Raw genomic sequence first — 10,002 nt, 5'->3', positions numbered from 1 at the left:
TACACCCCATTACATCAAATTGTCCATCATATCCCCCCACGAATTGATGACCTCACCCCAATAGTAGTACATGGGAAGCTTCATGGCTTGTTCACACCTAGTAACAACACTCATGACCCCAACGTGTGACTCACTCTCGTTATGGCTCTTGGTTTACAAGTGGGAGAATGGATAATGACTATGCATAGGAAATAGCCAACGGTCTAACAAGGTAATAACTCAAACATAAGACTAACAATCATTTAAGGGGGACATCTCAGGGAAGAGAACCCTTATTAGACCACACACAAAACAACTTAGAAGATATATGGGTCATCACCCTTATCAAGATTAACTTGGGTGGTGAAAGCAATGAAAGCTTTAACATCCTCCAGTTCTTATTTTTCTTCTTTCTCTGGTTCTTCCACAAGATTTGCTGAAAATTTCTTCTTTGTATAGCACTCTTTCTCAAACTGTCTAGGCTTTCCGCAAACGTCGCACTTCATCTTGCTCTTGTTGGTTGTCCGTTGAAGTTTCCTTTGACCAAATATGCCCCATTTTTCTTTGTAATCATTCCTCTATTTAATCTACCTTTCCTCTTCCAAGAGGTATGCCTCTATTTCCCCCAAATTGATCTCTGGTAGATTGGTAAGGGTAGTTACAATTGTGCCATATTCATCAGGTAGACTTTTAAGCAAGACAGCAATTACAATGTCATCATCAAGATTAAACTTGATGCTAGCTAACTGAGTCAGTATGCTTTTCATGGAGTTTAAATGTGAAGAGATTGATTCTCCTCTATCCAACTTCAGATCAAAGGACTTGATGAGCAAACTATACTTGGAACACTTCCCCTGTGCTCCAAAGACCATCTCAAGATGACCCCATGCAGCATGTGCAGTGTCACAATCATCATTGTGATGAATATAGGAATCACTCAATCTAAGTGTAATTATAGCTAGTGCCTTTTCATCCCTAGGTACCCATAAAGCCTCTCCTTCCCTATTACTTGGTTTCTTCTCTTTCCCATCAGTAATATTCTAGATCCCATTCTTCATGAGAATAAACTTGAGTTTGGTCTACCAAGTGTGAAGTCCCTCTCCCTCACACTTATTTATCTTTGTCTTGGAGGCCATAGGGAAGGTTTTACCACCAATACTAGCAGTGTCTAATCCCTTTACAATTCTTCAAAATGAAGCATCGCGATATAGATGCATATTACAAGCAATAAAATCTAAAAATCCAAGGTCCTTTGCATAATGATGATAGTGAGGGACTTGTTTCTTGTCTTGAGGACTAATCACCTTCCTATTGGTGTATTTTGGAGCTTTCTTCTTCTTTATCTTCCTAACACATGGAGTATTTCTAGAACCACAAGAAGAAATCATTTGTTTGCTCTTTCCCACGGCTTCCACAGGAAGAGAAGGGTATTCTCAATATGCAAGGTTCCGAGGCTTTTTGTCACCTACAGATATATCGGTCTTGTCGTTTGTAGTATAAGTGTAGCTTAGGACCTTAGGTCATAGTCCGATGAGAGATGTAGGCTTAAGTGTGGTAGGCAAACATAGTGCATGCACATGTGAAAGGAATGTGCATCATCATGTGTAATGAAGGCTTTTGCCTAAATTGGGGGTTGAAGGGTTTAGGAGGAGGTTCCAAGGTTCAGACAAAGGTTCAAGAGTTTAGAAAAGGTTCAAGGGTTAGAAGGAGGATCCAAGGTTCAGGGTAGAGTACATGGTGGAGAACTCGTCTCCCTCGTGGATCATGGAGGTCAAGGGTTGAGAAACTAAGGGTTTAGGGGGAGCATAGGAGTGAGAGAGAAAGAAGGTGTAAGAGCATGGGGGGGAAGGAGAGAGAGGAGAAGGGAGGAGGAGGAGGAGGAGAATGGAGGAGGAGGAGGAGGAAGGAGGGAGGAGGAGGAGGGAGGACGAGAAGGGAGGAGGAAGAGGAGGGGAGAGGGAGAGGATGGGTTGCAAGGTTGGAGGAGAGTGAAGGAGGAGTTGCAGGGTTAGGACATGCTTTTGGATGCGGAGTGCAAGGAAGCATGGACACTTGGAGACAATTCCTTGGAATACCAAAGTAGAACTCAACACAATCAGAGTGTGCGCTTCATTCCATTATGAGGTATTTATACAAGTTAGAGAGCTTCTCTCTCTACATGTAGGAATTGGAAGACATTATCTCTCTACATGTAGAACTTGCATATAGAAGTTGCATGTAGGTGTTGCAAGTTACATGTAGGAGTTGCATGTAGAACTCGCATGTTGCATGTTGCATGTAGGAGTTGCATGTAGAACTCGCATGTAGAAATTGCATGTAGGACTTGTATGTAAATCATGCATGTAGGAGTTGCAAGTAGAACTTGCATGTTGAGGATTCCTAAGAGAGATTATTCCTAACCTTATGCAAGTATAAGCGGAGCTTTGCTGCTACTCTACACACATTCTGTACTACCTAAGTCCATGTTGACACAGAGACAACGTACTCCCGGATCCATTTTATTACCCATCCTCAAGTTATGGCTTATTGTGATCATAGAGTTGGGATGCCATGCATGTAATCCAGTGGCTATGGAACTTGTGTCATGCCAATCGATCCTGCTGTAAATAGAGATATGTGGCGTGCTTCTAAAAAGATGACTCTTTGATAGAGTCAGCTTGTAATCTAAGCATCGATCCATTCATTGAGATTGAAACTGAGTGGAGGACAATGGTGGTCGATGTGGCTGGGACCTCTAGAATGTATTCCAATGTTTTGTAAAAGATAGCACTTTGGCAAAGGAAGCGGTCAATGTTACCGCACATTATTTGCTCATGCTATTGAAGTGCTCGGATCAGTGTGCCTTAAATAATCCATTCTACACCAGAGTATGGCTTGATCATTGGCCAATTTATGGTGCGATCTTCACCCAAAGTGTGTATGTTGGCTTCCCATCTGTGACGTCGTAGAACTACATAGAACTTGGGATGGATTTTGAGACATGGAATACTCTTTCAAGAAGATTACATCAAAGAGTTTGGGACAGCACCAATCAAGTTGGGGATCCAACTTAATTACCCAATCTTCACTAATTTAACGTTGACGAAGGTTGATAGGGAAGTTGCCCAAGGTCCATCCACCTCGAGTTTTCATAACATGATATTTGCTCCAAAAATCCTTGATGGAGTTACTGGGAAGTAGTATCACATCAAAATCATACCCATCATTGGAATTTGGCATGGGAGTGCGAATTGGATTATCCGGATCCTGATATTCAAAATCAAATACTGGGTCATTTTCTATTGATGGCAGCTCAAGTAGTGTCGGAGGTGATGACGGCGAGGCAGGGAGAGAATCTGGGGACATGGGAGAGAAATATGGACGAGTGTTAGTTGTGGAAGGGGGATCAGAGGGGAGGGGGGGAAGAACTGGTCAAATGGTTTGAGCAGCTTGGTAATCCTGGAGGGTAGGATTAGCAAGGGAAGGGAAGAAGCTAGGTGTGAGGGGCTGGTAAGTTTGTGACTGTTGGGTTAGTTGAAAGTGGTGAGAGGCATAAGCAAAGAGATGATGAAGGGAGTAGATGTTAGGCTGGAGTTCGGGGAAGGTTAAGAGGGTGGTAGCAGCAAGGGTAAGTGAGGTTATGAGGTTGACATAGAGAGTGGTTAGATATGGGAAGTTGGATGTGAGATAGGCCCTGTCATCTTTCGACACTTCTTTTTGCTGGTGCAATGGGATCATCAACTCCTGCAAGGGTGGGATGTCGGTTATGTCATGCCTTGCAAATAATAGTGGTGGCCTTTGTAGCAATGGAAACAAACTAGCAATAACCCTAAGGGGAGGACTACCCATGAGGCATACATATGCGATGAAACCATCCGTCCTGAGTACTATAAAGCCGCCATGTGTAGATAGGCATAAGATATTTTCCTTATCTTCGAACAAGTCTTGGCAAATTATGCGTAGAGTTTTGGTCCCTAAGGAACTTTCCCATTTGATTGTTGGATGAGCGGATATAATCCTGATTTGGAGTTGCTTCCATTGGATAGGCACTCGTGCTTTGAGGTGATCTTGCACTTGTAGAGCGGCCACAAGCTCTTGGTACACTACCATTGTGCATTGTAGTGGGACTTCATTGGTGTTGTCTTCCATTGCCTCATTGTTATGCAGTAGCAATTGAAGTTCAAGCTTGGAGATGATTATCTTTTAGGATTGCATCTCATCCATTTTTCCTTGATGGATGTATATGCCTCCTTAAGCTTTCTCATTTACAAGATGACCTGCGCTTGTTGAGGAATTACTTCAATGGTATTGGACCATTGGTCCAAGACTTTTGTTGGTGAAGTGCTGGCCTCTTTAGTGGTAGCAAGTTGGTCCTTTAAGATTCTGCACTCCCTTGTAAGCTCTTCAATGCTGAATATGCATATTGCCAAAGATTATTGCATGTCTTCAAGCTTTTCTTGGCAATCCTGGAGCTCTTCTTCTTTGTGGATTAGAGTGAGTCGAGCTTGTGCCAGTGCCTCCGTCTGCTAAGCATGTGCAGAGATCAAGTAGTCATAGGAGGTCTGTAGGATTGTCGTAGCTTGTACTGCTGCTGTCAATTGTATTTTGCTTTGGTGAAGGTTGGAGGTCACATCCCTTACTGCCTTCTCTTGAGCTTGGAGATCTTGGTTCATGCGCACTTCTTCAAGCTCTTTCTCATCTATTTGCGCCCGAAGTGCCCTGACCTCTGTGGCGATTATCTCAAATTAGTCTTCGATTGCTGCTCTGCAGTCTATCTTTTTAATTCTCGTGCATGTTCCTCCTTGTCCAAGCTAGTGAATAGTTCTGACATTTGGAGCATTTGGCTAGCTTGATGATGGAGAATGAGAGACGGTGATGAGGACTGGCGATATTGCTGATACAATTAGTGCCCATGTAGCCATCCTGATGATTCTATAGCACTTGTTCGGGGTTATTCCAATGGTAAGTCAGTCACTTGGGTACACTAGTCATACTGTTGTTCTAGCACTAGCTCCCCTTGTGACTCATGGATTGGCATGGTGTTGATGGCCGATGCTAGTGCCAATGTAGCCTCAGACTCTGGCTGGTGCGGTTGGTGGAGATATATTGGTTGCAGTTGTGTACTGAGCTGTAGCATCTCATGGGGCAATTCCTCAATTCCGACCTCCAGAATAGGTATTTCTTCAGAGGTATCCGCATTTGCCAATGTGATAGTAGAAGTTAGTGACGGCTCCCATACTGGTGAGAAGGGAATGTCCAACTCCTCAATAGGTTTTGGTGACTAGGCCAGAGTCATTTCTCATTCCTGTAGTTCTTTATTGATGATTATAGCCAATAAGTGTGGAATTTTATATTTTTGGCCTGATGAATCATCTAGTTTTTTTGTGAAGAAGATGACTAAGTGCTGGATCCAGTCTTGCTTTGGCTTTCTACTCAACAAAACAAATGTGTGGAGTGAAAGGGATCAATTCTTGGTGCACTTAACCCCCAGGATTGTGAATAGGAATTGTGATGCTTCCTTGAGGCAAGGGTTAATGATGGTGCAAAGTAATATCCCGTCCCTATGGAACTTTGTGTCCTTGGCGAGGAGAGACTGTACTTTTAGAAATTTAGCATCAGCAGGCCTTATAGGGTATTTGGCACCTTGTGTTGGGAGTGATAAGGCCCTTTGAATTACTGTACTATCGAGGATAATGTTGAGTGGGCTCTGATGTACAGTGATGGTGCCATACTTGCCATCACTGGAGTAGTAAGAATGGAGAAAGTCCCTGATGTATACAAGGATTTTAGGCTCTCATAGAAACTACACAGGCTCCTTTGCTCTAAGAAAGATATCGTTGCGTTGGAAAGAGCATAAGTCGATGTAGGTGGCCACACAAGTTTCAATGACTGGGCCTCCCCCGTCAATGGTTGTGTAGACCGGTGGTGAGCTTGGGGTGGCATTTGTTCTTCTTGGGTTTTCATGTCATGCACAGAATCCTCATCAGAGCTACCACTCTGAACCACAAATACATGTGGTCGCCGTGGTTGAGAGAAGGTAGATAGATGCAAACTCTGGAGGGGATCTCGTGGCTGAGGCGGTGGTCTCTTTCTTCGCATCCTCTTTAGTAGTGGCATTGTTTCTGAACTGCATCCATGTGCATATGGTGTACCATTGATCATTAGATTAGTTGGCATGCAAGTATGACATTTGTGTGTGTTTGTGAGAGATCTTATTTTTACACACACTTTGAGAGTGTGGAATGAAAGTGTGTGGCATAATTATTCATGCAATCGAATATGTGTCTAAGCGAAAGCGTGTGAGCGCACATGACCTAGTAACTAGGTAGGGACTAACTATGCGCATGTCGTGTACCCCCCCCACCCCCGCCCCCCCCTCCCACTCCCCATGCTTCCCCCCGCCTCCCAACCCTATAGATGGAAACAAATTTATCTTTGTCTTTTATGATTTTTCTATGTGCCCTACATGTGGGTGTCTCATATATTGAAAAGAAATCATAATGATTTCTCATAAATCTTGTATAGAGTATCGTTTGTCCTAAAGTAAAGGCATAGGAAACCAACTATATAAACTTTATAACTATTTCTATCATGATGCCAAAAGCAATACCATTCAATTCATCTTAACCATACACTTGAATTGTTCTTAAAGAATGTAGAAAATCCTTAAATGAATCCTTCAACATGTATAGAAAAAGTATGGGATTTCATAGGGCAGCTAGGACTCAGACATCACTTCTGAGCCCTAGGTTGAAATCGGTTGATGCTACCTATATGTGTGAGGATGTACATATGCAAGTGAGTGCTCGTGATACAATCTAATCCTAACTAAGAAAGACTTGGGTTTTCCAAATCTTCATTTTTGTCGGGCATGGCTTGAGTGTTGAAATAGTAGCACTTCAGTCGGCTCCCATTTATGGTTGTGTTGAATTGGACTCCATCCAATGTTTCTAGCAGCACAACTATGATGGGATTAATTTTTCTGACTCGGTAGGGTCCTTGACCTAGATACTTGAGTTTTTCCTTGTGTACTTTGGCATTGTATAACAAGACCAAGTCACCTTCCTTGATGTCTTTGGCTTTAAGATTCATGTCAAAGCATGCCTTTTTTTTGCGTTTTTCTATTGTCATTGCATGATAGGCGACTAATCTTGTATATGTATGCTTCTCCAATTAATAGAGTCTTTCTTTTAAGGATGCATGATCTCCCATGTGTTCTTCTATTGCTATGTGTAGGCTTGGTATTACAAATTCTAGTGGGACCACAACTTCGAGATCGTACACCAATTGAATAGGTATATTTCCTATACTGACCTTGAGTGTGATTCTGTACGTCCTTAAAGCTGCATTTAGTTTCTCTATCCAATCAGAACGATGTGCTTCTACTACCTTGATGAGGATGATGCATAATATTTTGTTGGTGGATTCGTGCCTCTACTACCTTGATGAGGATAATGCATAATATTTTGTTGATAGATTAGGGTATGCTTTTTCTATGGATTATCGTAAAGCCAGACAAGAGTTCTTGGATTACCTCATTGACAAAATGTGTACCTCTATCTGACATAATTTCAATGGGGCATCCGAATCGGATGATCACATTCTCGTATAAGAATCTTGTGGTGCTTCTAGCATCTGCCTTTCTGACTGCTTTAGCTTTAGCCCATTTGGTAAAGTAATCACTGGCCATAATGATATAGCGTGTCTGTGTTTCCTTTGCTGCTGCTGGGGATAGATGGAACCTGTATAATCAATCTTTCATTTTTCAAATGATTTTTGTGCAACAACTGTTGTTAGGGGATTGAAGTCTTTGTGTTGGGGTTTAGTAGTCCGTTTGCATGCATTACAACCTTTGACATATTCATAGGCATCTACCTAAAGTGTTCGCCACCAATAGCCTGCGAGGAGGACTTTTTGTGATATGGCTTCCCCTTGGAAGTGTCCTCTTGCAATGCCTTCATGGACTTCATTCAATATTAGCATGATCTCATGAGGCATTACACATCTTTTTAAAACTTGGTCCTTGCCCATCTTGTATAGTTGTCCGACAATGAGGTAATAGGGTGCAGCTTTTAAAATTAGTTTTCTGACATCCACTACTTTCATTTCAGAGGGTGGTCTTCTTGTCATTAAGTACCCAATGATATCTACACGCCATTTGGAACAGCATCTATCTGAAATAGTGTGGCATTTGATAAGTCATCTTTTACTCCAGTGGCTTCCGACTTGACACGAGACATGTGATCGACAATGTAGTGTTGGGCACCTTTGCGGATTACTATTTTAAAGTTAAATTCTTGAAGCAAGAGGAGTCATCTGGTTATTCTTCATGTTGTACATGGACGGTTCACAAGATAAAGCAATGCTTGACGGTTGGTGTAGAAGACAAAATCATTTGTCAATAGATAGTACCGAAATTTCTCAACACTATACACCATTGCTAGGGCTTCTCTTTCTCTGGTGGTATTGTTGATCTCCGCATCATTGAGTTGTCGACTAGCAAAGTAGAATGGGTAGTCTTTCTTATGTTAAACTAGGTTCACAAAGCACACTCCCAATTGCATACTTGGATCCATCAGTATGAACATGAAAATCAATATCCCAATTGAGAGATATAAGGATAGGTACTGTGATTAGGCGCCACTTTAAAAGCTCAAAGGCTTGGTCGCACTCTTCTGTCCATAAGAATTCCACCAATAATTTATAAAGTGGTATGGCTATCATGGCATACCACAAGATAAATCTTCTATAATAGCCAACATGTCCCATAAAGACCTGTACACCTTTGGAATTTGTAGTAAGAGAGTTTCATAATGATTTTGATTTTTTCCATGTCAATTACAATTCCATATTGAGAAATAATGTGTCCCAAAACAACTCTGTGGGTGACCATAAACTGGCATTTTGTTGGATTTAGAAAGATGTCATACTCTCTGCATTTGATTAGTACTGCTTCAAGACATTTGAAGTGGTCTTTTTTGTTCGAGTAGATCACAAATCATCCAAGAACACCAGTGAAAAACTTATTCACAAATGACTTAAACTGTAAACATGACTCGCTAAAATGTGACCGGGGCATTACAAAGGCCAATGGCATGACTCTATAAGCAAAAATCTCACTCTGTAGCAAATGTTATTTTTTATTGATCTGCAGGAGCAATTTGCACTTAGTTATAGCCACTAAAGCCATCCAAGAAGCTATATATCTCGGAACCTACCACCTTTATCTTAAAAAGGTGCTACTTGTGATTACTTACCAAAAATTAACTCAAACTCTAAAATGGTTGAGCTTACACCTACGCATGTTCTTGTAAAATGCATGTGCGCATATGCACACATGTATGCGTTTTCAAAATTAGATTCCACATCCTATGCACTTTGACCCTCTAATAGATTCGAAGGCAAGCATAAAGCCCGTTTGGCAAGCATAAAGTGCGTTTGGCTAGCATGAAGCCCGTTCAATGAGGAAACGGATTATTTTTTTTGCAAGCAAACCTATTTTCTGGCAAACGACTTTTTGGATAGCAATTTTTGTTTTCAAGCAATGGCTTCAGCAATTAACAAGCGAACCGGATTTAGCAGCTTGCTCACAAACAAACACACAAGACCCGGATGAGCGATCAAAAAGTTCGAAGTGACTTAAAGACTTATAGCTAGAGGAAGCCAAGGCAATCGTTATAAGGAGAGCTCAAGCATGGAAGGTAAGTGGAGCCCCCAAATTGATTTATAGCCATGTTGGAGGAAGGTAAAAAGCACACACAAGCTAAAAAAGACAACAGCCATCTAAAAGTAGAGATTAAGAATTTTAGAAATTCCTAATAAAAATTCCTAAAAAACTAAGAATAATCACAAAACTCCCACTCAACTCAATCCTAAAGCACTGTCTCTAAGAGAACCAGTGCTAATAACATGCTCAAGAATATAGTATTGTTTGCACTTCTTTTTCAAACCAACTACTTAACCTAACATCTTCCAAAATCGTCCTCTAAGATCTCCCTTAACCACAAGGTTTGCAATTGGCAACTTAAGCACAATGTGTGCGTA

The sequence above is a fragment of the Dipteris shenzhenensis genome, chromosome 30 (genome assembly GCF_047967505.1).
Source record: "Dipteris shenzhenensis isolate YYH24624 ecotype China chromosome 30, Dip_SZ_1.0, whole genome shotgun sequence".
Taxonomy (NCBI): domain Eukaryota; kingdom Viridiplantae; phylum Streptophyta; class Polypodiopsida; order Gleicheniales; family Dipteridaceae; genus Dipteris; species Dipteris shenzhenensis.
The sequence above is the reverse complement of the archived record's forward strand: the minus strand, read 5'-3'. Positions refer to the sequence as shown.